The sequence below is a fragment of the Podarcis pityusensis genome (genome assembly GCF_964106645.2).
Source record: "Podarcis pityusensis genome assembly, chromosome: 6".
In the NCBI taxonomy this organism is placed as follows: Eukaryota; Metazoa; Chordata; class Lepidosauria; order Squamata; family Lacertidae; genus Podarcis; species Podarcis pityusensis.
Window position 1 is genome coordinate 97669084 of NC_138030.1, and position 21056 is coordinate 97690139.

Genomic DNA, 21056 nt, shown 5'->3' on the forward strand with positions numbered 1-21056 from the left:
CTTCTGGACAAACTTGCCACATTTGAGTGATGGTCTGGTTGGCCCTTATAAGTGTATTGCCCAGTGGTGGGTTTGGGAGGTTTCCCCCTAAAGGACTATCATGACTATCTTTGCTTTGTATGCTTATGAAACAATACTGAATCTAGTTATTTGGAGCAGGATCTACAACCAGAGAAAGATGCTTTCTCACCAGCTGAAGGTAGACTTTGCATTTAGACGGTTGATTCTTCTCCAACCATTAGGTAATAGTGTACCATTTGGGTTTCACTGACTTTATTTACCTAGGACGCTCTAGACCATTCTATAGATGATCACTAGATGGAAATCTAATGTGGCTGAGCCAAAGCCGGTCGGTCGGTAGTCGCTTGCTGTCCAGGCCTGAAGCTAATTTCAGAAGTTAAGGAAGTCCTTCGTGGCTCTCTCTTTCAACAAACTCTCAGGCTAGCACTCTCTCTCTTTGCCTTTTGCTTCTGATTCCAAACTTGCTTTCTGACAGAGTTGCTGCAGCTAAAAAACAAACAAACTCATTCTTTACAAAAGGACAGATTTTTCCAAGCACATTCCAGAGGATGCTCCGGTTGGCCTCCTCCATCAGATGAGCAAAACAGGGTGCTGCCTCTCAATGTCATGAGCCAGGGGCACAGACTCCCCCCCCCCCCCAGCCTGGAACTTCCTCTCCATGCCCTGCAGCTGAGATGCTTCTAAAGTGAGCAAGTTCTGCGGGTTCCTCCTCTGGTTACGAGGCTGCTCACTATTGTCAAAAAGCAAGGCAGCCATGTTGCTCCCTTGGGAGCAGGGAGATCCACAAGAAGAGCCAGGTGATATGTCAGGAAATAATGAGCAAGGTGTTGAGTTCTTCAGAGTTCCTGAACTTAAGAATTTAGAAACGAGTTTACTATTTTGTGATATTTTTGTTGGTTTTCATAAAGCTATTGCCTTTCTGTGGTGTTTCAGGTGATGGTTCTCCTACCTTGCCCGAAATAATTTGTTAAGATTTAAATATTGATCAATGTTTATTTGTCCATTTTTATGGCACAGCCAAAGAACAATACAATAATGGAGTTTTGGAAAATATGGTACTGCGTACCATGGATCTGTGGGGAAGCCATTTGTGGGTCCTCGCTATGACAGTAAAGACTGAGTAGGTGTCAGATTGAAACCCATCATATAGACTTGCTGATATATATATATATATATATATATATATATATATATATATATATATTTACCAATTTCCCAAAACTTTAAAAAGATAAAACCGCAGGGAAAGATCTTCTGCGAAGTTCAAGATGAGTTGCGGGAGGGAGGCTGGAAGCATTCAAAGGGTGAGACCAAAAGGATCTGACCTAAGAGGAGTGTAGGAAACAGAGGAGGGAAGGCGGTGGGCGCCCCAGAGAAAACTGCTGGGAGCAGAAGGCCCAAGGAAGGCTTGCATACCAGGGGAGAGAAACCAAAGAGGGATGAGGTGGGCGAGAACAGAAAAGCAATGGCGGGGGTGTGTGTTTGGAGGCGGAACAAAAACAGCCTTAAAAGTCAGGTGAGTGTGGCTCTGCCCTTTGTAGTTGTTTATGAGCCCCTCTTGTAGCCCTGCCAAGATTCTGAAGCCCCCAAATATCCCAAGCCACACTCCATTTTCTCCTGTCACCCACAAGGACACATTTCCAATGACAGACCCTCCAAGTGTCACTGTTTTCCAGGAACTGTCCCGGATTTACAGAAGCCCTCCTGGTTTCTGATTTGATCCTGGAACATCCTGCTTTTCCTTAGGACATCCCTATTTTCATTGGAGAAATGTTGGAGGCTATGGAGTTATGAGAACCCCCAAGCCGTCTGAAGGCAGCTCTGCATAGGGAAGTTTTTTAATGTTTCATGTTTATGAAAAATATTATTACTACTACTACTACTACTACTACTACTACTACCACCACCACCACTGCTACTACTACTATCATTATTGAATAGGACATCCCTATTTTCATCTGAAAAATGTTGTAGGGTATGCAATGCCTGAGAAACCTCAGTCCATCTTTTCTTCTTAGCCAGTCATAAAATGCACTGGCAGTAGATCCCAGCCCTGTCTGTCAAGGAGAGGAAACACTAAAGTTTTGTTTTGTTTTTTAAAAAAACCAACCACCAAGGAACTTTCTGTGGAGGGCAGGCGGAAAGATCCTTTGGGGCTTCTTCCCTGCTGCTTCCTCTCTGGCCACAGCAGTGTGCGCCACCAAGTGGCTCTGTGCTGCGAGCCTGGCTCCCTTGCAAGAGCATGGGAGGGAAAGGGCTTGCTGCTGTTGTGACCTCTGGGAGTGCAGAGCAGAGAGCAGGAAGAGGCTCCAGGCAAGGGCTGCAGGGAAAGGGTGCAAGCAAACGAGAGGGAGAGGGAAGGAAGGAAGGAAGAAAAAGAAAGAAAGTGAGCTGACCCTGGTGTGAGAGAGTGGAGCTCAAAGAGAGACAGAGAAACCTGGAGGGTGGCACGGGGGGGGGTACATTTTGTTTAACTCCTCAGGGGGCAGCAGAAGAGAGGACCCCCAAGGAGAGGCTGCTCCCCAGGTCCCCTTGTGGTGCTCTTGGTGCTCCTGCCAGAGGGACCTTTCTCTTCCCGGGGTTCTTCAAAACAGCTTCCTGGACATCTCCGGTGCTAATCTTGCGTGTTAAATTTAAGGGATGAGATTTTGATAGCTGTTTTTGTTCTGTTCAGTTTTGGTGTGGGGGCCTTAAGCTTTATTTCACCAGAAGTTTTTTGTTTAATTCTAAGCCTCCCAGAGAACTCTGCATTATGGGCAGCAGACACATATATAATATAAAATTGTGTGTGTGTGTGTGTTTTGGATGGAGATCCTAGGGAAGAGAGAGGTGCAAGGGGCTTTCCCCCTTCCCCTCTTTTTTTGCTATTCCATTTCCTGCCCGACTAATGTGATGGCTCTGTGACAAGAAATATTGGGGGGTTGCAGAGGGGAAACGAGTGGCCTGAGAGTTAATTGGACACGATAGATATGGGTGATGAATGTGGGGTAAATTGATTTGGAGTGATTTCTCAACTAATTTGGAGAAATAATATTAGAGGGATTTAATTGCCGATCGCATGGTCGGCAGTTCGAATCCCCGCGGCGGGGTGCGCTCCTGTCGTTCGGTCCCAGCGCCTGCCAACCTAGCAGTTCGAAAGCACCTCCGGGTGCAAGTAGATAAATAGGGACCGCTTACCAGCGGGAAGGTAAACGGCGTTCCGTGTGCTGCGCTGGCTCGCCAGATGCAGCTTGTCACGCTGGCCACGTGACCCGGAAGTGTCTGCGGACAGCGCTGGCTCCCGGCCTATAGAGTGAGATGAGCGCACAACCCTAGAGTCTGGCAAGACTGGCCCATACGGGCAGGGGTACCTTTACCTTTACCTTAATTCAAGGTGATTTGGAGGAAATTAATTAGCCGCCAGCTTAAATGGGCATTCTGTTGTAGTTCAAAGAAGTGGTTTTGTGCCCTGAGAATCAGACCCCACCTTTTGCCTCAAATGCAGATTCTTTGGCAAGTTGCTCATCTTTTAACCTCACCATTTTGCTTTTTGTGAAATGGATGTCAAATTGCAGTAGTAAATTTTGAAATGGCTACACCCTAAGGCCACCATTTTGTGGCTGTCCACACTCCCATGGCAGCCATTCTGGGATGGTGTCCACAAAACCTCCTCAGATTTCCAAATATGCTGGTGAGGCCCCTGACAGAACACCTCCTGAGGGGCGGCCACTGGAGAACAAACAGCTAAAGAGGGACAACTATTTTCTGTGGTGGACTGAATCCTAGTTTCATTACGTCCATAGCTTCCTCTTCGACTCACCTTTTAAATTTTTTAATCTCCTCCCTTGACTCAATACGGCAGCTTTAAGGTATACTAGAGCTTTTCAGAGGATTCTGCACACCAGTTTCTTTTTAATGTTGGACCTGTGTCTATTTAGACTCTTGCATAAAAGCTTACTGGTTTGCCCTATATAAAACTCTATGCAGTTGAAATTGGTACATTAACTTTTTGCACCCTAAAGTGCAATTGGGAATCATTTTAATCCTAACAATAGAGAGAAATAATGGCATTTTATCTAGGTAAATCCTGTTTAAACTGCATTCCCAGATTATTTTTGTGTGTTCCACAAATGAGAAAACAGGCAAGGTAGTCAACTGCATTATCCCTACTTAAAGGCAGCTTAAAAGACAGCTACTCTGTGCTCACTTACGTGGGACGTAAGTCCCTTTGAACTCAATGTGACTTACTTCTGAGCTGACGCAGATAGGATTGCAATTTGCAAATATTTTGCAGCTCAACTTGCATGTTTGTTGTGCCCACTAAATTTGTACCTCAAATGGTGAAAAGAAACAACAGAGTATTGTTGGTGTTGCACTGCTACAGTTCCAATAATGGGAGGAGACAGTCCTAAAAATGAGAGCCATCCCCTTCTGCCGCGTGTGCTGCATTTCAGAGTGAGCTAGTCAGAATCAGTAGGAAAAGAGGACTATAAAAAGCACAGTAAAAAAAAAATTTCAGCAGTGGGTTTTATTGCATTTTGTAGGTACTGTTAATCGCTGGCTTCCTTCAGAAGTTTTGTACAAACTGGCAATAAACTGTATACATGATTTTAGTTCTTGAACCAACAGAATGAGATCCAGAAGTGACGTGGTGAAGATGCTCTCGTCAGAGAGGCTCTCTCATTGGCTGGTTGTCTTTCAGGCTGGGTTGTCATGTGACTGCCTGTCTGTGCCTGCTGTACAGGTGAGTGCATGTTCTGCACAGCAAGTGTAGACAGGCAGACACATGGCAACTCTGGCCGGCCAGCCCATTGCTCCAGCAGGGATGCTCTGCTCTGGGCTTAGCAGCCTGACTTCACGGCAGAAGGAGGGGGAAGGCACGGTACACAAGCAAACTTTACACATTGGGGAGCTCTCAAACAAAGAAGACGTTTACTTTATTTAGAAAACTTGCGCTGTTCTTTACATTTTTTTTTTTTCTTGACATACACAAGACGGAGATTGCAGCAAGACATGCGCCCAGAACAAATCTTAATTCATTTCAAAAAGTCTGCATTCATAGTGGGTGGGTGGATGTAAAAATATGTGCTAAGAAAGCATTACTGGGTTTTAAAATTAAGGATATATTTACCCAATATGTGTTTGGGTTTTCAAAATATGCATAAAACATTGTCCTGTTGGTGGAAGTTGCCATTTCCAAAATGGTGCAGCTGACGGCTGTTGGCCTAAAAGCTCACAGTGTGTAAGAACTTTTATACACAATTCACATTTGATTTGCCACATGAATTATATTGCACCCAATTTTTTTAAAAAAGCAATGTTATAAACGCCAGTATAAAGTCAGTTCTCAAAAGTGTGATTTGTGCATCAAAAATGCAGAAACAGAACACGTGTCAGATCCTTATGAACTTGATACTTCAGAATAGCAATTTGTCCTCCTGCACCCCAGCAGTGTTACATGGAAACAGAATACATCACCATATTCATAGAATCACAGAATCTTAGAGTTGGAAGAGACTCCAAGGGTCATCCAGTCCAACTTCCTGCAATGCAGGAATCTCAACTTAAGCAGCCATGACAGATGACCATCCAACCTCTCTTTAAAAACCTCCAAGGAAGGAGAGTTTAATTAGTATTTCATTTTGGTGGCAGGGGGGGGGGAGAGAATCTTATTATGATATGCATATAATATTTTTTTTTAGAAAACTCCATTAAAAGTTCATGATATACTTTGCTCTTTTAATTTGGTGTGAAGTATGTTGTGGTTTGCCAAAATTCAATCTTCAAAGAACAGTAAGTGTGCAATAAAGGAATATTGACAACTAACAATAAAGCACTGGCTGAACTGAAAGCTTGAAGGCTGCGGGGGCTGTTACAAGATGTGTAATGCTTTCTAGTCATATGGGGAAATGTATGTTTTACATTCACTCTATAACTGTGTCTCTCACATGCTGCTGCTACAGGTTAGTAATATTCAAGACATGTATTTTAAAATGTTGAAGACTCTGCTTTCGGCACATTATTAGAATTCCATTGTCCCGATTGTATTGATTTTGAAAAAGATACAACTAATAGCCAAAACATTCTCAGATACAGCATTCACAGCTAGTTCTCCCCAAGCTTTAAGATTTTATAGAAAATGCAGAGTTGTGTTGAAATGTTGTTTCTTAATTTTTGCAAATGCAAATTTACCTTCTGCAAATGCTGCTTTGTTTTTTTGGGAGGTGCTGTTAGATGCTATGTAAAAATACTTCTCTTATCTCCTTCCTTTGGTCTAAACCGCTTTGAGACAACCCCCCACAAAATAAAGTGGCATAGAAATGATGATGGATGATGATGATAGACGACTATTTCACCCATTTCCTGTTTGACCCCATCCCTTGCCAGCCTTTTGGTACTGAGTTTTTATTTTAGTTTTGTGAAAGTAAAAGCAAACATAGAAATATGGGGATGTGCAAGTATGAGAAACTATTTTAGATACTGCAGGTAATGTAAAGTTTTATTGCACCTATACTCCTGCATAAACCTGATTGGTCAATTTTTATTTCTTTTATCATTGTTAAAAATGCTTGGCTAATGGAGTTTAATTTTGTTTACAGAATTTCCTCAGGACAAGGATCCTTGGGTGGTCTGCAGACATTTCTTTGTTAGAGAGGAAGAGATTCTCGAATGCAAGGGTTGCCTAACATGGGGGTGGAAAGAAGCAGAAATGTAGGGAGTAAATCTTGTCATCAGCTGCATTGTCTCGATTGGGATGGCTGCTGGAAATCATTCTGTAGATAACTGAAATCATCCTTCACCTCAGCTGTATTTTCTGCCTCACTAAAGGAAATGGTGGCTGTCTTAAACTTTTTCTTTCTAATCTCAAACTGCAACTACTTAATTTAGAGAGCTTTTTCCTCGGGTTTTGCTCTATGTGGTAAAATGGAAAAACAGAGCATGCTGCAAGCACAGCATAAAAAAAATGGGATTGCTTAATACTTTAAGGATTTTAAAGAGTTTCATATGCTGGCTCTGCAACACTACTATCTTCCTCATTCACCACAACATGTAGTGACCATGTAGCAATGAACTACGGGACCTAATTCTGCTTTGCATTTTCCACTAAACAAACTTTCTCATTTCAGCCTCATTCTTGAATAAGCTTTATAAATTAAGAATAACATGTGGAACTGCATCTTCAAACCCTTGGTTTTATCACCAAATTCCTACAAATCTCAAATCAAGAGACACACAAAAACATTATTGGATCTTTGTGTTTGTTGACTTCCTACAAATCAGTGTTCCCCAAAGACAGTATTTAAGATCCTTGCCTAGCCATGTAGATTTTTTTCCTTCTCTGGCCTTTGCTGGTTCTCCCTCTCTTTGTCTGCACTTTTGCCGTTTCCCCTCTACCGTCTGGCAAATGAAAATGAGAGATACACGTGAGAGGAAATGCAGACAATTTCTACCCACGGCTTGTTTCTAGACAGCAGAATGTGAATTCCAGGGGGATTTCACTCCAGTTGTTGTAGTTGTACAGTAAGAAGACATTTAGAACTAGAATATTTCCTTTTTTGTCTTGATTCTTATTAATAAAATACGGGAAACAAATTAATATTTTTTAAACGTACTGACCCCAAATCTGTATTGCTACTTGCATGATAGCCAACCTGTTCACCCATCCTTTGAAAATATTTTTGGTCCCCCCACCTGAATTGACCCCTCCTTATATGCCACAAAAGTTTGCCACTGTGCTGTCTAGTTATAAAATCAAGTGAAAGATCAAAGCAATAATTTAAAAATTGTTAACATTTTATGTTTCTCTTTTCATGACATTCGGCTCCTTTGAATTTGCAACTGCAACTTTGTGCTTGCTATTTGTTAAAACAACAGCAACAAATGACAGGCTTTAACATGATAAAAGTCTGGTACAAACATAGATACGATGGCTTGAAACTAAGACTGCAGTCCTGCTAACCTGAGAGTAAGTCGATAAAAGCAGAGTAACTATGTGTAGAATGAGGCAGCAGCAGAGGGGATGACTGACACCTAGCCCTATGTCCCCGGCACGAGGATTGGAAGACCTACGGACACTTGGAGCATTTTGGGGACCAGAGAGACGGTCATATGAGACCACTTACTATGTGCATGTATCCATTTAATACATCCACTTTTTAATTTAAAAATAAGAGTTGGTCTATGCCCACTTGGGAACCTGGCATGTGGTGGGGGAGGGGGGTTGTTTTTCTACCCTAAATTTGTTGCATTGCTCTCCTGGCAAAAAAAATGCCCGTCCTTTCTCCAAGCACAAAGGTTGCTCTTTGCCCCAGGAGGGAAGCTGTCCTTGGCACTTGATGGCAGCTTCTCTCCTGAGAGGGGTATCAGCTTCTTGGTTTTTTGGGGGGTGGGGGTGGCGGGTATTTTTTTTCTACCAGGATTGCAGCACAGAGTGAAATAATTGGTGCCCCCCCACACCATCCTGATTCCCTCCCCTCCTGTGTCTGCTATTTATAAAGTAAAAATAAGACATTTTAAAGATATATGCACATTTAATATACTGTCTAGTTTAGCCCACAATGAAACTTGTAGTGAATTCTTTGAGACTACAAGAGGGGTGGGGTGAGGAGAGGGGGTGCAGGAATGTAAATTATAATAATGTGCATATATAATTTTGTTTGCAATTATAACACAAGTATCTGTGCTTGCAGTGTATTTAACTTAAAATCTTCATTCAAAGCTTGAGAATATTCTTTTTTAACCAATACCAAGCTTAAAGCTTAAAGAAATGTCCTTTGAAGTGAAGAGGGTATCGAATTACAGCACAGATTTCCATCCACCCCCCCCACCCATCCCCTGCCGTTCCTTCCATGAAGACTTTCATTCAGTACCAAGTTCTACCCCTTCCCCACCACCGTAATAGGATAGTTGAAAATGCACCAAAGGAAACATTTTCATCTTTTTGCAAATTCCACTTTTATCAGTGGGATTCATGGTCCAGGAACTTAGTCTGTAGGCTCTGTGGCCTCAAAGTCTTAATGAATCCTGGGCTTCCATCAGCAAGGCATAGACGTTTAGAGGAACAAAAGTTATCTTCAGAATAAAACTTCCTGCATCTGGTGAAAACTTATGGCATGATACCTGTGCCACAAGATCTTTATTGATTTTGATGAAGAGGTCTGCCTTGGCTACCTGTTGCAAATCATCTGTGATTGCACCTAGTTTTGATTGCTCTTTTTTGTGATAATGAATTGCACAGGTCCACTATTTTAACAGATGTCTTTAAAGATGTTTCTGATTTGGCATTCTGATCCTAAACACATTAACTTGAATGCAAGTGATTCCTTATTCCACGTGGAGAGGCCGCTGGGTGGCCCATGCAGGGGTGGGAGCAAATCCCAGGGAGAGATGGGCTGCAAGGGGAAAGGCAGAGCACTGTGTGGGGAGATGGGGAGAAGCAACTGGCTGCTGTGCCTCAAAATGCACAGGGAACGGAAGACAATTCAGGCAAGCAGTTAGCTCTGACCTCCGCAATGTGTGGGTCTTTGCTTCAGCACTAGGGCATGATCTGTGTTGCTGCCTCTCGCAGCTCCTACACACAAAATACTCAGACACTCCAGCACTTTTGTGTAGATGAGCGTCGCTTGACTGGGGGAAGGGGGCTATTAGGTGGGAATAGGCTCCATTGATTTCGGAGGAATATTTGTCCACATATTGTGTACAGGATCAGGAAAGAAGTGTATCGGGCTCTTTGTAAACAAGTATTTTTCAGATTTGGGGTTAAGATAATCAATAATTTTCATTTGTATAAATAGAAATAATATTCTTAAACTGAATTTAAAATCTGAAATGTATAAATATTAAATAATACCAGTAGTGCTGAAGACACCTACTCAATTTTTTTCCACACTTCCACAATTTAATTATTATTAGTATTCTGCAGGTAATGCATAAATAGTATTAGTAATTTTTTTAAAAAAATATGGCATTCTAAAATTGCCGTACTTTTACCAGTGGCAATGGCAGCATTTCATTCTCCTATGCCCCCTATGGGTCCAAGCTATACCTTTTGTTTTTCTTGCTTGTGTACTAGCTCACCAGGAGAGGTCCAGTTTTCTTGCCTGACACAGCAGGGTAAGGAGTGTCCCCTATTTCCAGATCGTAGGTCAGACGCTCTTCTGAAGTGGCCTTACCGGAATGTCTTCCGTGCATTACTCAGAGAAGTCCTCTTCCCGTGTGCCTGGACAGTGTCCCTATTTCCTAGCATGCAAAACCTGTGAAGAAAAAGACTCTAGGTCAGTTCTGAAAGGAGCCATCCTGCTCTTCTGTGCGCGATGTTCTCGGGAGTCCAGGCCGCTGCGTTCCCTTGCCCAGTCTAACCAATGTGCAGACTACTGTACAACAGCATTGTCCTGAACAGGTAGTCTGAACACTGGGGCGACGGAGCAGGATAGGGTGAGATTAACAATAATCCTCCTTTAGTTTGTGGGGGGGAAATCCCCTTCCCGCATCAGGCTCTGTTCTCCTCTTTGCTTCAAGCCCTGCAACACTCCTTGAAATGCGCTGAAGTGCTGCGATTTCTAGCCTTGACGTGGCACATTTGCAGTAGACTCTGGATCTGGCAATGAATTTAGGACCAGGAGAAGGGGGAGGGCCGGGTCTGAGCATCCATATATGGGATGATGTCACCCTAGGGAGGTTTGGGTATGCACTGTGCCGATGGTGAGACCGCTGGAATTGCCTGCTCTCAGACATGGGTCTGTGTATAAAATGGTACCAGATGTTTTAGTGTAATGTTAAGCAGTCATTTCATCTTGAGGCCAGGTTTTTTTCTTCAACTGGGCAGGAAATGGGCCCCACTATGGAAAAGCTGTAAAAACTCGAGAAGTACAGTTTTGCTGCAGCAAGTTCAGTTCAGAGTGAATTAAAATAAATCTAAAAAACAAAACAAAACTCACTTTCACGAACTGGTCATTAAGGGAAATAATAATCTAAACTTTCTGATTCTTTCAGCTGAGCTTCCTTTTATTTTACTTGTTGGTCTTTTGGACTCAGAAAAGGATCTGGTTTTCTCTCTCTCTCTTGGAACAGTCGAGTCACAAACAGGCTGCTTTGGACTAGCACAGTAATTACAGCCACTTCCTGAAAGTGAAGCCCCCATGAAAAGTCTGCAGAAATGTTCTTTGTCAGAGAGTCTACATAAGTAATTAGTTCCACATGTGCTCTTCATATTTTCCTCCAGCTATTTGGGCTGACTTGAGACATTGCTGGAGCTCAAGCCTAGCTCTAAGCTTTTCACTCCAAGCGTTTGCCCTGCAACAATTTATGGTGTCAAAATTAATTTTCTTGGTGCTATCAGTGCCATCAGCCTGGGTATCAGTTTTTTACCAGCCGCCCTTCAGAACCCATTTTGTTTTTATTGGTGCTTCTTGGAGTTGTCCTTTTCATTCCCCCCCCCCCCCCGTGAACCTCCCCTTGCTTTCTCTTTCCTGTTCTTCTCTGCCCTTGTGGGCATCAGACAATTCTCCTTGCTCATGGGAAGAGGCTGGAGGGCCCCGGGGTGTGTGTGTGTGTTGGTTCTTGTGCTGCTTTGGGACAGCAATTGTCTTTAAATGCAATTACTAACTTATTTTATTCATACATACCTTTAAGTCATTCTGTTTATATCCTGCCCTTCTTCCTGAAAGTTTTGAACAAACTTAAAAACAAACAAATCACACCCAGACTCCAAACTGATTTTAGGTGAATCCCACGTTCTGCAAAATACAACACCAACATAACCCCCCCCAAAAAACCCCCACCTCTTTAACAAACAAGTGGACTGCATCTGATAAGATTTCACAGGCATTTGGTTAGAACATTTAAATAATGTCAAGAAATTACAAACATTTAGTGGGCTGCCTGTTTAGCAACAGGGACACAAAAAAGAAAATAGGGCAGGGAGGAGACCAATTACAAAAATAATGTAAAAATTAAAAAAGTCACAGTGATAAAACGATCTCAAAATAAATAACAATGCCTTTTTTATTATTAATAATAAAAATAAATTTTATTTATATCCCGCCCTCCCCAGCCGAAGCCGGGCTCAGGGCGGCTAACAACAATCAAATAATCAAACAATCAAATAATCAAACATTCTAAAAACATTTCATTATAAAAATTAATTAAAATCAAATTAATGGCAACCGTTAAGCAAAATTCTGTGCAGGTTGCCAGAGGAGGGAGTCAGGCTGCGCCCTGACCAAAGGCCTGGTGGAACAGCTCTGTCTTGCAGGCCCTGCGGAAAGATGTCAGGTCCCGCAGGGCCCTAGTCTCTCGTGACAGAGCCGATTGGAGCCGCAGCCGAGAAAGCCTTGGCTCTAGTTGAGGCCAGCCTAACCTCTCTGTGGCCTGGGACCTTCAGGATGTTTTTATTTGCAGACCGTAGGTTCCTCTGTGGGACATACCAGGAGAGGCGGTCCCGTAGGTACGAGGGTCCTAGGCTGTATAGGGCTTTAAAGGTTAAAACCAGCACCTTAAACTTGATCCTGTACTCCACCGGGAGCCAGTGCAGCTGGTATAATACCGGATGAATGTGATCTCGCAGCGAAGACCCCATAAGGAGTCTCACCGCGGCATTCTGCACCCGCTGGAGTTTCTGGGTCAGTCTCAAGGGCAGCCCCACATAGAGCGAGTTACAATAATCCAGTCTGGAGGCGACCGTCGCGTGGATCACAGTGGCTAGGTCAGGGCGAGAGAGATAAGGGGCCAACTGCTTAGCTTGGCGGAGATGAAAAAATGCCGCCTTTGTTATAGCTGTAATCTGCGCCTCCATAGAGAGGGAGGTATCGAAGATTACACCCAAACTCTTAACGGACGGTGCTGGCACTAATTGCACCCCCGCAAGAGATGGGAGTTGCCCCCTCAATCTCATATCGTCCCGTCCCAGCCAGAGGACCTCTGTCTTCGAAGGATTTAACTTTAACCGGCTCCCAAGTAACCATCCAGCCACAGCTTCCAAAAACCTGGTCAGTGTGTCTGGGTGATGTAAAACACAACAATAATTAGTGTTGCAATCAGTATCGCAAATAAACATTATTGATGCTATAATTACATTCATAACAGCTAAAAATAATAATACATAATTATAAACTCACATTATTAGCTGCATAATTAATTAAAAGACCTTTGCATCATAAATATAGTTGATAGACAGACGGCAAAAAAATCAGTTTGAATTTTCATCCTGAACCATCCAGTGACAAAGGTAGGTATTCCATTTTCAGGTTAACAAAATTATCACTGAGTCACCATATCTGTCAATGTGTGCATCAATAAAAGCAACTACGGAACGACAGCAACATTTTTTTTAAAAGAAAAGAGGGTAACTATAACCATATAACAAATCAACATACTCAGCAAAAATGTCAACCCAGAGTTTAGCAAGAGAGGAAGTACTCTTCCCTGGTCCTTGTATAGAGGCCCCCGTGCACTCTGGGTAAAATGGAGAGTTTTCTCCCCATGTGGCGTTTGGACTGGTCATTCAAGAGTCAACCTTCTCTGTTTTGCTTTTAGCACACAGGAGGTTCTAAGCCGGCTTGGAAGATGCCTTGCCATGGATCATGTCCTTGTTTGCCTCACTATGTGATCCACACAGAATACCGGGAGGTCAGAGTGACACTCATAATTCAATTGGTACTTGGTTAAGGGTTGCCATATGTCTGGAATTTCCCAGATATAGCTGGTATTTGCCCCTTTTAAACAGCGTCCGGGTGCAAAATCGCTGTATGTCTGGGATTGCCAAATAAAGCTCAACAACTTTGATGTTCTGAAACATGGCAACCCTAACTTAGTTTGGAGCTGCCTGAGTACAGGCAGAAGTTCAGTTTGGTTCTGATTTTAATGATAATGTACAATAGGCAAACTGAAACACAGCTATTCTTCCAAATTCACACTTTTCTGAATTTTGTGATTCAGTCCCCTAACCCCAAAAGGTGGATAATAATGCATATATTAGTGGAAATAAGATACAAAATGTATTATTGGGGGGGGGGTGATTGCAAAAATGTGTGTATTAGGCAAAATTACATGCACATCTTTGTATATTAGGGGAAATGCATAATAAAATGCTGATGAATTTTCACGATGACGTATACACAGAAACACACACAAACACAATTAAGCATTAGTAGAATTAAAATGTATACATACAAAAGATCACACAGAGATCATTACCATAAAAGCATCACAGCACCAACCCTAATGGAGTAGAAAGTTCCAAAGGGTTGATTGTGGTAAGAGGTTGATTCTGTAGGTTCATCCTACAGTCATAAACATTGGAAGAATAAAATTACAAGATAATAAAAGCATCATCATCATCATAGAAAGCTTTTAAAAAATGGGGTAAATATACATTACAAGGTTGAATACAAGGCTCACATTTGTCCCAAACATACCAAATCTTCATGATTGTTGCCAAATAATGTCATCTTTAGAGAATGTGCCAACCATGAGATGGTTTGGTCATATAAATCACAAACAAGCCCCCAAGCAGAAGCAAAGTTGGAGGTGTCAGCATCATATTTTATGAGTCATTATTTCAGAAATGGCAATGAATATGACTTTTTTAAACCCTAGATCCATAGGATGCAGGCTTCCACCCTTGAGAGATCACTAGATGAGCGGCAACCAACAGATACAGAATTAATTTTGGAGAAGTAAGGTCAGCATTGGCTCCATTAAAAATCAATAAGAGACATGGCTTGGTGTCCAAGGTGACCTGCCTACAGTAATGCCAACCTCCACTGCAACCTGCTTCCAGTATGTTCCTCACACCTTATGACCCCCGCCAGCGGCAGGGGGAGCCAAATATGAGCTAGTCCAACTGGGGTTAAAAACCAACAGTGGCATTGGGGCGAGTTCTTTTAAGGTGGTCCACCACGGGTTTTTTAAATGATTTTTTAAATGTCAAACTAATGCAAAAATGTGGAGAACTGAACATAAGACTGGGGGAAATGAGAATCCAAGAGGAACCACATTGGTCAGATCCATCCATCCCTCCACTAGTTTAGGCTGGAAAATCCTGGGCCCATTGCCTGCCATATTGCTGGCATCACAGAGGAGGGCTGCCTGACTAACTCATCAAAACAAAACCTTGAATGTGTCCGTCCAGGTAGAATGTGATAAAGTCAATTAATATGGCGTTACTTAACATGTTGCAATTTCCCAATACCATCAAGTTCACTTCATCTGAACAGCTCATGTCCAGAGTACCTTCATTTAGAAACAGTTTTTTCCTCCTCTTCCAGAAAGTTGCTGTTTATGAAGCCAACAAAAAGCAAAGAAGTGTTGGGATGGAGTGGGGTAACAATAACTCATGGAAAGCCAACTCTGTACCTCGAGAAGATGCTGGACTACAACTCGCATACTCCCTAACCATTGCCCCTGCTGGCCACAGTGAGGCTGATGGGAGCTGCAGCTCAACAACATGGGAAGGCCCAGTGGCGGAGCTTCATGCTCTGGCACCGGGGGGCGGAGAGCAGGCGGGGGCGGGGCTGGCACGCATCCCAGGGGCATGGCGCGCCACCTGCAGGGGCGTGGTGCCCAGGACGGGCGGGGGGGCAACCATGATGACCCCCCCACCAGGATCATGCTGTCGGGGGCAGTGCACTCCCCCTGCACTCCTCTTCCTCCGCCAGTGGGAAGGCCCAATGTTGGCTTTCCATCTGCAAAGATAGACTTACCTCTGTCAAAGCCTGATTCCGCTCCAGTTGCTCGGCCCCACCCAACTCTCCCTTTCCAGGGGGGAATTCATACCAAGGGTGGATCTACACACAGGAAAAAACACGCTATAAATAAGTCAGAAATTAAATCATTATAACAAAAGAAAAAAACCACTATAGAAAATCGCAAAGAATTATTATTTTTTGCTCTCCAGTGCCATCTGGTGTTGCATGTTTATAACACATTCAAAATGCTGCTTTGGAGGGAGACTGAATGAAGACTCGTCTCGGAACTGCAAGCCTAAGCTTTGGAGCCGCTGAGTCACAGTGACCTTAAGGGGGTTATTATCCCCAGCCCAGGAGAAAGCAGGGGAGGCAAACTCGTATCCAGCACTGAGCCCCTCAACAATTTGGCTGCTGTGTGGGGTTTTGCTTTGTTTTGTTAAAGAAATTGTAATTTCTAAGCAGTAGCTGATGCTGTTGACTCCCCTTGTCATGCTGGTGTAAGTGGAGTAAGCAGAGAGGTGTCCACCTCTCTGTCAGACCAGCAGGGTGATGGGGAGCTGACTTCCCGCTCCCCCTGCTCATCTGACAAGGGTCTGCCTGCTTGCCTGTGCATCCCACTTCTGCTGAATGTGTCCCATGCCTGTCCGTCTGTGCATGTGTGCCATAGGCGTGGTATTTCTGTGGGCATCTGCAAGCACATGTTGGCCATGAGGTCTTGGAGGTGTAGCCAATCATCAACTTAGCCCTTGGGCTGAAAAAGGTTAGCCACCCCTGCTATTAGGATACTGTGCTTCCCCTACCCCACATGGCCTGTGCTCATCCAGAAGCCATGGTTTCTTCAACAAACCACAACCCATGTTTGTTTTGCTTTCCGACTGTTCTTGCCTTCTGCCTTTGTAGCTTAGCAAATGTCTGGGGTCAGGTGGACAAAGAAACTATGGTTCAGCAAGACTGTTGGTTTTGGAAACAATGTCAAATCATAGTTAGAACAAATCATGGTTTGTAAGCCAGCAACCAACCATGTCTTCCCATTGTGGTTTGTTGGGAGATAACAATGCATGGTAAATCTCCTGGGCTGGGTTTGCACATTCAGACCATAGTTAAGCTTAACAAACCATGGCTTGGCATTAGGTGCAAACCAGGCCATTCCCTTCTGAACTCTCCACTGCCCTTGTGTTCTTCTTTAGCATTTGGGTGAATCACCGTTCCCATTCTTCTCGCTGCCTCTGCCATGAGCACCCACTCTGTGTGGGAAGTACCTGCATGCATGTCTTTGCCATGCCAGAGGAGTTTTGGGAGCATCACCTCCCTGGCTGGGTCCAGCTTAGCTGTTGCTAAGAAAGCAGATGCCTTTCACAGAAGGTTGTTCTTGGCAGTGCCTCCAAGTGTGTGAAAGGTTTTTCCAATTAAATACTGACAACCTACACACTGCTTTCATTATATCAGCTGCCTTCCATATATTTTATTCTGCAAGCTTTCCCATAATGGCAAGGCAGCATTTCATTCTGTGTGGCTCATGAGTTTGGTCCAATAACAGTAACCTCCAGGGGTCTTTCATGTGCACATTTATACTTCCCTAGTTGAATGCATTCTTCAAGGTGCACACAAAAGGAGACTGAAGTCAGTGCTACAAAAAATAGCAAGTAGCCTGGCACAGACTCAAACTGGGGCACAGTCCAACCCTCTGCACTACAGGAATCTTTTGCCCAGGACCCTGAGATTAAGAGTCTAATGCTTTACCAACTGAGCTAATCATGTTTTATTTACCACTGCCGCACCTCTTCTTCTTCTTCGTCTTCGTTTTCTTTGCTAGATGACCCTCGGGGTCCCTTCCAACTCTACAATTCCATGTTTCTATGTTTAATGGAGGACCTTGTGGGAGTTAAACCAGCTCAAAACTTTGTTGCATTTCCAGGGCGGGGGCTGCCCCACCTGTGGCTCTCTGCTCAGTCTTTGTCTTCCTTGATCTCTCTGCTGCTCAGTTCCCTTTATGCCCTATGCCATGGGTAGGCAAACTAAGGCCTAGGGGCCGGATCTCACCCAGTCGCCTTCTCAATCCAGCCCGCCAAGAGTCCGGGAATCAGCGTGTTTTTACATGAGTAGAATGTGTGCTTTTATTTAAAATGTATCTCTGGGTTATTTGTGGGGCATTTCCCCCTTCAAAATATAGTCTGGCCCCCCACAAGGTCTGAGGGCAGCGGACCAGTCCCCTGCTGAAAAGGTTTGCTGACCCCTGCCCTATGTCTTTGTGAGTCTGTCCTCTGCTGCTGCTGCTGCTGCCGAGTGTCTTGAGAGCGGGACACTCCATCTTGCCATCTCTGCTTTCCGTCCCTGAGGGTCTCCTCCAAGCTCTGTCCTAGGACTGTTTCCTCTGCTCCTGGGTTGCCTCATCACCCTTTTAGCTTTCAGTACCTTCTGTGTGCTGGTGGCACCCAGCTCTCCCTCTGAAGCCCAGTCCTTTCACTCTCATGTCCCCCCCCCCCCTCAGATATTCCTGCCTTGGTGCTTCAACATGGTCTCGTGTTTCATATGTACAAGATGAATTTCACCTGCAATCTCTTCTGCACTCTCAAACCACCCAAGGAACAACTGCTAAGGAAATGGAGATCAAAGGCCAAGCCCTGGGTGGGAGGATGGCGACTCCATAGGATGCCAGCCTATTAGCACAGGGTGGGATGAGGACGAGGCTATTTTGTAGATTATTCTTTGAGGATTCTTGCGCAGTCTTACTGCCCTGTATCTTGAGGGATTGCCCAGCTCTTGCAAGATTTGCTGGAGCAAATCGGAAGCAGTACTATACAGTGGTACCTCGGGTTAAGAACTTAATTTGTTCCGGAGGTCCGTTCTTAACCTGAAACTGTTCTTAACCTGAAGCACCACTTTAGCTAATGGGGCCTCCTGTTGCCGCAGCGCTGCTGCAGCACGATTTCTGTTCTCATCATGAAGCAAAGTTCTTAACCCGAGGTACTATTTCTGGGTTAGCGGAGTCTGTAACCTGAAGTGTCTGTAACCTGAAGCATATATAACCTGAAGCATCTGTAACCTGAAGCGTCTGTAACCTGAGGTACCACTGTAACAGAAGCAGCAAGTGACATATCGTCCCTGGAAAAGGATTCTCTTATCTTGTTGCAGACTCCCAATGCGGGCACACCTGCAGCCGTGTTCCAAACCTCTTGCCAAGCTCACCAGCAGCTGGGGAGGCACTGGGCCAGCCTGCAGAAGTGGCTGGAGCTGATTCAGTGGAGCAGAGTGAGGCCGACTGCCCTCCTCCCCTGGCATTCAGCTGATCTCTAGGCCTGGGCTCGGATTCCTGGTTGCCCCTGGTTGCGTGGAGGCAGCTGTGCTTAGTCTGTCCTCCTAAGGCCCTAAGCATGTGCCCACCAGCAATGTAGCATGACAGAAGGGACATGTTGGAAGGGCTCGCAAGGTCCTCTAGTCCAACCCCCTGCAGTGCAGAAACGTCTTCCTTGGATCCACACACCTTGGGCCATGCCTTTGCTGTGGATTGAGCAGGGAGACGGCCTCCCACATCCTGTGTGAATCAACCTTTAAGCAGCGTTTGCATCTCGGCTTGAAAAAGTCAACCTGTTGCTAATCTCATCCTCAAGTATTAAGCTTGGGGAAAAGTTTTGTGTAACTTGGAAGTTTACTCCCAACCCTTAGCAGTCCCAGTAAGGGGAGTGCCTTTCTTGTTCTGAATATGTCATGTCGAATCACAATAAACCTCTTCCGATGTATTAGCATGCGGGGCTGGGGTGGGGGTGGGGGGGAAGTGGACAGGCTAGTGGTGATTCAGCAACATGTGACCTCTTGTCAACACATTTTCTTTTCTTTTCTATCCAACAAGGCTGGGATTTGTAATTCCCAGATGCATTTTTTGAAGACAGAGGAGAATTTGTACAAGAAAGATGATCATGAATGGCTACAGAGCAATTTCTTCCACCATTTCATGTATAGTACAATTAGTAGTTGCTGAAAGAATACAGATTATTAAAATTAGCTGGGCAAGTTTAAGGGCCTAGAAGCCCCCAAAAAGATTCAAAATAACCTTCACTCATTTAAAATATTTAATAATGTCATCATTAATTTTTATTTATAGGCCACCTTAAAAGTAAAACCCTCTCAAAAACAGCTTACAAGATAAAAACTTTTCCATGGTGATGTTCAAAGTAGCTTATAATATTTAAAATAAAGCATGAAAACAAAATTAGGCAAAACCATTTTAATTACAAATACCAAAAGCAGCAGCAGAAAATATAGGTGAGCAAAAATGAAATAAACACCCAAGAGCATGAAATAGTTTTCATGTGGCACCTAGGCTACAGCTATATGGGTGCTAAGCCAAGATCTCCGAAGAGGCTGTTCCAAAGGTGCAGCCCCACCGACAGAAAGAGTCTTGTCTCTGGCTGCCACCCACCCAAGGCGCAGAGCAAAGTGAGGACCCAAGTTGGGGAGCAGGAGACCTCTGGCCTGTGGGTTGAATCTGGCGCAGCACAAGTCCCAGTTTGGATTGTGAGGCTGTTTCCCCCAAAGAATGCCCCCCTGCCCCACACCTGGAGCAGCTGGGCTGCTGCGTTCCCTGCGGGGAACTCGGTCATGCAGCTGAGCCCTACAGAAAGCAGGGCTGGAGTCACTGCCCATCACCAGCCGGCCTTGAGCGTAGTCCTGCCAGTTTAGCTGTGTAGCCAAGTTCCCCATGGGGAACTGAAATGCGCAGCCGCCCCCTGCAGACAGCCGCTTTGCCAGTCCTGTGCTTGACAGTTTGAGCAGCAGGGGCTGTCAAGGTCCCTTGAGCTGTGGTTTCCAAGGGTCCCACAACCAGCTTGCTGTGGGACCCTTGGGAAGGGCTGGGCAACTGACATGGGCAAGCCACATGTCAATCATCCCATTGCCTGCCAGGCCCCCAATTCCCCCCACCCCCAGTCTAAGTGAAGGTGCAGCTTTGCATTGGCCAAGGAGTGCCCTGCCGTTCCCCAGGGTCCAGATCATGCCAGGCAGGGATGGCTGAGCGGTGCCCCCCAGATGCTGCCAGAGGACAGCTCCCACCACCTCTGTCCCTCGGCCTGGAGCTAAGGGGACTTGAAGGCCGCAGGTTATCTGCTCCTGGTTTAAGGGCTTAAGTCAAATGCAGCCCTTAGGAGCACGGGGCAGGGGGGGGACAAAAAGGAGAAGAAACCAGCATAGTCCATTCCACTCAGTGACAATGTGCCTGGTAGGAACTGCTCCCATGTTCTGAACCAGCTAAAGTTCCCAACACTCTTCAGCAAGGGCAGCCTTCCTTCCTTCCTTCCTTCCTTCCTTCTTTCTGTAAGGCTGTTATACAAAGATAGGTGATAAAAGTGTGTAAATGGACACATGAACATGGGTTAT

General features: G+C 44.6%; 2 long non-coding RNA genes across 2 annotated transcripts; one reads left to right on the forward strand and one right to left on the reverse strand.

Moving 5' to 3' along the window:
* The first annotated feature begins 1221 nt into the window (after positions 1-1221).
* LOC308480696 lies at positions 1222-5343 on the forward strand. Its single transcript, XR_013988239.1, has 2 exons — positions 1222-2102; positions 2139-5343. It is a non-coding gene; the product is annotated as an uncharacterized lncRNA (long non-coding RNA).
* LOC308480681 lies at positions 4514-10941 on the reverse strand. Its single transcript, XR_013988224.1, has 2 exons — positions 5609-10941; positions 4514-5517 (listed from the first exon to the last, which is right to left on the reverse strand). It is a non-coding gene; the product is annotated as an uncharacterized lncRNA (long non-coding RNA).
* Between the last annotated feature and the right edge of the window lie 10115 nt (positions 10942-21056).